This window comes from Apium graveolens, chromosome 4 (assembly GCF_009905375.1).
Source record: "Apium graveolens cultivar Ventura chromosome 4, ASM990537v1, whole genome shotgun sequence".
NCBI lineage: Eukaryota > Viridiplantae > Streptophyta > Magnoliopsida > Apiales > Apiaceae > Apium > Apium graveolens.
In genome coordinates, this window is record NC_133650.1 from 100,785,192 (window position 1) to 100,792,372 (window position 7,181).

At 31.4% G+C, this 7,181-nt stretch overlaps 2 long non-coding RNA genes across 3 annotated transcripts; both read left to right on the forward strand.

Annotated features, from left to right (window-relative positions):
• The first annotated feature begins 3,059 nt into the window (after positions 1-3,059).
• On the forward strand, positions 3,060-5,078 carry LOC141716835 (uncharacterized). Of its 2 annotated transcripts, XR_012573385.1 has the most exons (5): positions 3,060-3,741; positions 3,928-3,998; positions 4,092-4,365; positions 4,449-4,526; positions 4,609-5,078. It is a non-coding gene; the product is annotated as an uncharacterized LOC141716835 (long non-coding RNA). The 2 variants fall into 2 exon arrangements; XR_012573384.1 differs by having other exon boundaries at positions 3,060-3,998.
• A 760-nt stretch (positions 5,079-5,838) lies between these two features.
• On the forward strand, positions 5,839-6,805 carry LOC141717395 (uncharacterized). Its single transcript, XR_012573631.1, has 4 exons — positions 5,839-6,106; positions 6,186-6,241; positions 6,486-6,597; positions 6,671-6,805. It is a non-coding gene; the product is annotated as an uncharacterized LOC141717395 (long non-coding RNA).
• The last annotated feature ends 376 nt before the right edge of the window (positions 6,806-7,181 follow it).

The following is a 7,181-nucleotide window of genomic DNA, read 5'->3' on the forward strand; positions in this document are numbered from 1 at the left end:
AAACTCGTACTAGAGGAGGTATTGGTCATTCTGGAATGGAAATTCTGAGGTCTGATTTACTGGACACAGATATTCTGACTGATAATCTTGGTGAAAGAATTACTCCTTCACACCTTGAGAAGGTTGAAGCTGTAAAGATTGTATATCGGAAGATAAATCTTGGTGATGTTAGAGAAGAGATTATGTACTTCTTGAGAGATGGTAAAATGAAAAACTTTACATTGCAGCAACTCTTGATGAAGACTGTGATAGAGTTGAAATATATTCACTATCTTCTTAGAGTTGAGGACAATGTCACCAGAAACTGGTCTTCTATGATACTTGAGAGTATCAGAAGAAGAGTCATGAACAAAGAAGACAAATACAATGGTGATTATGTTCCTGTGTACATAACTTATATTGGTCAAGAAATGAAGATGGAAAAGGGAGCTGCAGTTCTAAAAGTTTTTCTCAACAATCCTCAGTTATCTTTCAGTCCTGATCATGAAGATGTTAGCTTAAGCTTTATGTTGACTGGTGATCTTGAAATAACTAAGAGTTCGATCTCTAAATTAAGATCAGCCATTTATCAACTTGGAGAAGATACTGAAGAGAAGAAAGAGTTGAAAAAAAGCTTGTCAAAGTCCTTCAAGATAAGGAGGAAGAAAGGCTGAACAAATTTCTGGTAACAACTGTCAGTTATCTTAGGATACTAAAGTAAGCCTTATTCCTTGTACATTTTGTAATTGGTTTTGGCATCATTGAGAATGGAATTTGTGCTTCAGTACATTAAACATAAATTGGGGGAGATTGTTACGTGTTGATTCTCAATGATCAGGAGGAGCTCATGATCTGACTGTTTTAGATGTCATCGGTATTTGATGTGCTGTCAGGATTTGATGCATCATCAGTATCTGAAGGCAGCTATTATGGAGATTGATTATGTTCCTTATTTTGAGGGATGGATATCTGTTCATTCTGAGTGATAGGACTTTGTATATTCAGTTAAAGATATTTATCATTTTTTATTAGTAACTGATAATGTATATCTTAGAATGATTTGTAGTAGCTGTATATTATATAAACACAGTTTAGGTCATCACATAGTGAGTATCTCGAGCATTGTAGGACCTAGCAGTTCTCAAGAACATCAGTATTTTTTAGAGAGTTTGTAACAGTTTTTATCCGAAATATAAAGAACTGTTATATTTTTATACTTGTTGGAAACGTTTATACAATTGTATCCAACCCCCCCCTAAACAATTGTATTACTACTGGGCAACATACATATTTTACAAATACATTTTATCTTCATTAGAAAACATCTTAAATAAAATACGAGGATAATAACAATAATAAAATGTGATTTTTTTAACAAATTTGATTTTGCTTGTTTAAAAATTGGCATCATGGGACACAGACCAAGAATCATAAGTACACCTCGATAAACGAATAACCTCATATAACGAATAACTTTTTATAGTCCCGACTTGGGGAAATGGGTTTAACGAATATCCTCGCTAAATGCATTCACGAATTCTTAATTTTGTTAATATTTCCCCTCCACACTCCGGTCTTGTTATTGCTGAAACCTTGTTCCTGTTTCATGGAGATTTGTCTTTCTTCTTAGTTCTTTAACATAATTTTCTTAAAAAAATAATAAAAGAATAGATTTTGTATTTTTTTCATTTTTTAAAAAAAGAGCAAATAAAAAAATTAATTTTTAAAATTGAACTATAAAAAAATAATTAAATATATTTTAACACAATAATTTAATTCAAAATTTTTACAAAATATAATAAAAAAGTAATAATGTCGATATATTATAAAAAACTAGTAAATTAGTCTGTAAAACTAATTTTATTAGACAATTGAATGACACATATATTAGCAAACACATAAATATTTATCAAAAAGTAATCGAGTTCGAGTTTGAGCCGAGTCGAGTTCGAGTTTATCGAGTTCATCTCGAGTCGAGCTCAAAAAAACTCGGTTCGACTCGAGTTTTTTATCGAGCTAGAAAATGTGTTCGAGCTCGAGCTCGATAACGAGTTCGAGTCGAGTCGACCTCAATTTATCGAGTCGAGTTCGAGTCGAGTTCGAGACGGCTCGGTTCGAATTACACCTCTATGTGTAATTAACTTTGTTAATTATATGTAATTCTTGACTTATTTAAAATGGTAAAATTTATTATAAAAATTTAAACTTTACTAAAGCAATGATATAATAACTAGGAATTTTTGTCCTCTACGCAAGGTTTGGGTTAATTTTTTTTTAAAAGAGTTGAATAAAACTAATAATGAGGAAAAAAAATGTCAGTACATGTTACGTGATAATTTGTTGTGTTTAAATTTTGTTGTTGATCGGAAAGTAAATATTTTGTGTTTGTTGAAGAGAATAAATATAACAATATTAAATTGAAGATTTACCGGGAATGTAGAAGCCGAATAATTAGTAGTAAAATGTACTGGGGCATAATACCATATTAAAATTTATATTAATCAGAAAATGAGTACAACTTTTTTGAAAATAATATCTTCCACCATTGAAAGTATGCAACAAAGATCGTGGTACAAATTTATGAAATAAAATGATATAGTAATAACTTGGAATGTTACTGTGATTCTTGAAGTAATATTTTATAAAAATAAGATATTAAAATGAAAAATTGAAACACGCGTAACCATAAATAAATTTGAAGAAAATTAGATTGTAAAATTTGGGAACAAATTAACGTAACATATACGGAACTGAAGAAAAAGTACTAATAATAAAAAATTTAAAAATTATAGGATTAAAATAAATTGACATTAATTTGAAGTTGGTCGGGAGGTTATATTAGTTGACCAAATTTTATTTTTACTTGGGTTTTTTTTTAAAAATGGGATCTTTATGTAAAAATATACATAGAGATGAAAAATTGTGCGAACTTTTTTAAAATCTCAATACACAACTGTTCATATCCTTGACTTTTTCCGTAACCATTGAAAGGCTTAAATTTAGGCTTCTATCTACAAGTTTTACCATTATCATTTTATTCGTAACTGTATTGTTGGATTTACCATTCTCTGTGTAATTCGTGTTCTTCACCTGCAGATATGTATACAATTTAATATCTTCATTTTGTACGTCTTTACCCCTTTTCAGACACATGATTATCATGAGTTTGTATATCACAAAGTTATATAATTTGAATGAAATTGTTTGCATTTTTCCTAATTACATTGTCTCCATTATTTTGTGTTTGTTTTTTCACTATTTGCAAATGAATCAGACTGTTGTTATTTTGTTTTGTATTTGAGAGGACATTTTTATGTTTAAGTATAACGTGTGCATAATGTTTTATTTACGTGTATTATGACATGTAGTAAAATGTTAAATTTGTACATTTGTTCTTAGATATGGAGGCAATTCCATGTTTCAGAAAACTGGTCAATGTGACGGACTTTTCTTCAAACCACTTGGTTATTGTTAGGCTCAACAATGCGGTTTATTGTTTAAATTTTGATATTATTGTGTGATGATCAAATTAATTGTATTATTTTGTTGTGTAATGATATAATTGTAACCTTTTAGATCCTTCCACATTCATTAACTTTGCAATACGGATATGATATTCCCCGAGGATTGAAGATTGTTGCGCGTTATGGTTATACCGTGTGGTTAGATTATAATAGGTTGCAAGAGCATTTTGAAGGGATATGATATATTTTTCAGTATCTCGATATCCAAGATGGTCAAACATTGGTTTTTGAATATCAGGTGCTTTTGAGTTTAGAGTGAGGATATATAACATGTTTGGTTATGAAATTAACTATCCCTGAATGCATACATCTTATCTAGTTGTAAGGGATGGTATGTATTTTCTATTTAAATAAGTAGAAAATCTATTCATAATTAAATATGTTAGAGTATAAACTTATTAAATATAATTGGTTATTTCTGTAGCTTGGGTTGATTACTATGGTTGGAGTCTTATTTAACATCTAAGTTGGGGACCAGAAATATCCGATGCTATTGTAAGTTATTATAGTCATGGTGTGAGTTAAATTCCAATATTAAGGTTTAGATTATTGCTTTTATAACTTTGAGTATGGGAATTTGTATTATAGGTTGTTGCTTTTAAGTTCATGGATGTAATTGGCATTAACGTCCCGCAGAGGGTCTATTTTATTGTCTGTACCGGTCATGAGGCTATAGGATCATTCACTGATAGTAACAATAGGATTAAAATGCTTCAGAGCATATGTAATATGCTAGATGCTCATGACTTTAACGGACGTTACATGTTACTCTTCACATTTGATTGAGTTTCAAGATTTCGGGTTAGGGTGTTTGAGAACTCACATATTGAAACTCCTATTGGTCAATTTCTTCAAGGAATAGGTAAGATTTATATCCATAGTATTTGAGGAAGGGATTTATTTTTAATCAATAATAGATGATTAATATGTGAGTTATCTTGTTAGGTGGGGGTCCGGAGGGTAACATCAGCATTTCACTTTGAAGTGGAAGAGTGCCACGTGCATGATTATGAGTATGTTGTGGTACGTATGAATATATTTCCATTTCCCTGTTCTGTATATAAGTATGAAATTGTACGAATATATTACGGTGATTAATTTATAGTTAGGACATTCCAGCTGAGTATTAGGAGGTTTGTCATCATGGCTAAAGGTAGACTACATCTCTGCATATATGGGATTCCGCTGCTGGAAGCTTGAAACTAGCCAAAGAAGCAACCTGAAGCTTATTACAATAAATAACGGGTGGTTAATCTTTCGGAAGGATAATTGGATTGAGTAAGGAGATGTCTGCGTGTTTGAGTGGATGAATCACTGTGTTCAGAACTTTAATGTATGTATTATCAAGAGGAATGAATTGATTTAAAGTAATGCGATGTCATGTAATTGTTAGTTTTTATCAGCATGTCTGCGTGTTTGAGTATGTTTAAATATTTCCAGAGAGAAAACTCGTGTTATTCGTTTGTGGAAATGTTTTGAACAAAAGAATATTGAATGGAAGCGCATAGCGCAAATCATTATCACAAGATTTACATTCTTTTTCAAGTTTCTGTTTGTATAATGAAATGTTATTCATTATTTTACTATTTTTTATTATAACAGAAGTTAGTTGAAGGGAAATATTTATTTCAGGTTAATTTTTTCTGCATCTGGGCTCATGAGGGTATTTATCTTCATTTGCACAGTTTTTCAGCAATGTAGTTGGGTTTTTTAGAAGCCTGGTCCATTAAATCTATAATTATTGGTTGTGCTTTTTGTTATATTGTGGTATTAGGGAAACACAATGAATAGAGGTTGATTACTGTTTGGTAGTGAGTCATGGAGGGAGTGAAAATTAGGCAAATATTTTATCCAGGATGGTGACTAATGTCATAGTGGAAAATTGTGCTTTATTATCTCCAAGGCCCCTGCCATATATTATCTTATATTCACTTCTTTTCCAAATTTGACAGGAAGATAATATATTCCCTAACTTTGAATCTTGTAATAATAGTGGCACTTGACTAATTATATTCTCTTACTAAACTGATATACAGTTATAAAGAGAACCTTTGCATATTGATCTAAATTTAAATTATTTATACTATTGGAAAAATAATGAATATCAATGTTAAACAGACATTTGATGAGATAATGGTTAATGAAAAACTGGATTGAAAAATCAAGGCCAAGGTAGGAAGAATATGGAGGAGCATGATTCGAGACAATTCTGCTGGACCTCTTAATCTTGTCATTGATGAAAATGTAAGTTAATATATGTCCGTCATCCGTTATTTTTGGCCATAAGCATTTCCTCTATTTTAAACCCAACTTTTCTTTCATGATGCAGGGCAATCAGATGCATGCATCAATGGCAACTCGTATAGGTAATCTTTTTGATGAATTGCCAATTGTAGGGAAAACTTATGCAATTAAAATTTTCAAAGTGTTGGAGTTTGTGTCCAAGTACAAATGTGTGGAAGGAGATTGTCACATAATTTTCACAAACATGACCATAGCAAACCGAGTTCCCGCTATGAATAAGCTTGAAGTTGAAGAAATATTCAGGTTTATTGATTTGTGGTGTATCGATGCCCGTCACTTTCAAGAAGACCATTGTATAGGTTTGTTTTCTTATATGACAATCTCTCTATTAAGAACATTTATGATCTATAATGATGAAAATTAATGTAAATGTGGTAGGAGTAGTTCATCGTCGAGAAAATTTGTGTTCCATCATTAACCATCGCAACGAAGAGGTAAATATTTTAGAGTTGGTGATCTCGGATACAGTGTACGATCTCTCTTCAAACTCCCAATTTCCATGTAGTGTTCTTCACATATAAGATAATAGTTAGATAAACTTGTTAGTAACAAAGTTTTATTTGAAATGTAGCGCTCATGTCACGATCAATTTGTGCACTGAGTTGGCTGTATCATGTAACCTTGCCCTTAACAATGTTGAAGTGCACGTTCTTCATCCCACTGTTATTATTTTAATAGGTTGTAGAATGGTCATGGACATGGTTCACCGAAGACCATATCTGGAAGATTGTGTAGTTACCCAGTTCTATGTGAACCATAACACTCCCAGAGTTGATACTCTCAGAGACAGGTAATTTTTAGATTTTGTTGTAGTTATATTAAACCTGAAGGGGACGTGATAGTGATTTTGTGGCTGCCTACAGATTCTGGGCATACGACATTCTTCCCAAGTACTAAGAGACGAAACTGTTGACCGGGAACGGCGTATAGGTTTGTTAACATAGTTTACTCTATAAACTGTGATTATCTTGCAGTAGTTATATCTTTTTATGTGAAATGTATTTGTCCTTGATAACGGTCTGAATTCAATGTTAAGATTCATTTACTTTAGACTCAATGGTTTTGGTACTCAGATAACCTGTATTCTGTTAGTAATGAATAAAGTTCCTGTTTTTGGCTTCATATTTTGTATTTTGTGTTTTGTACTGTCATAATTATGTGTGTGCGGTGTTAATTTATAAAATGTACAAGATTGAACTTACTAATACCTATTATAATGTACCCCCAAAAAGTTTAAGGTTACACTGTTAGACCTTTAATCAACTGTAGAGGGGGTGAATACAATTTAAACAATTAATTTGAAATAATAAACTCAACAGGAAGAACAATTTTTATATTAACGAATAAAAACTGATTACAATACTCTCTCAAAGG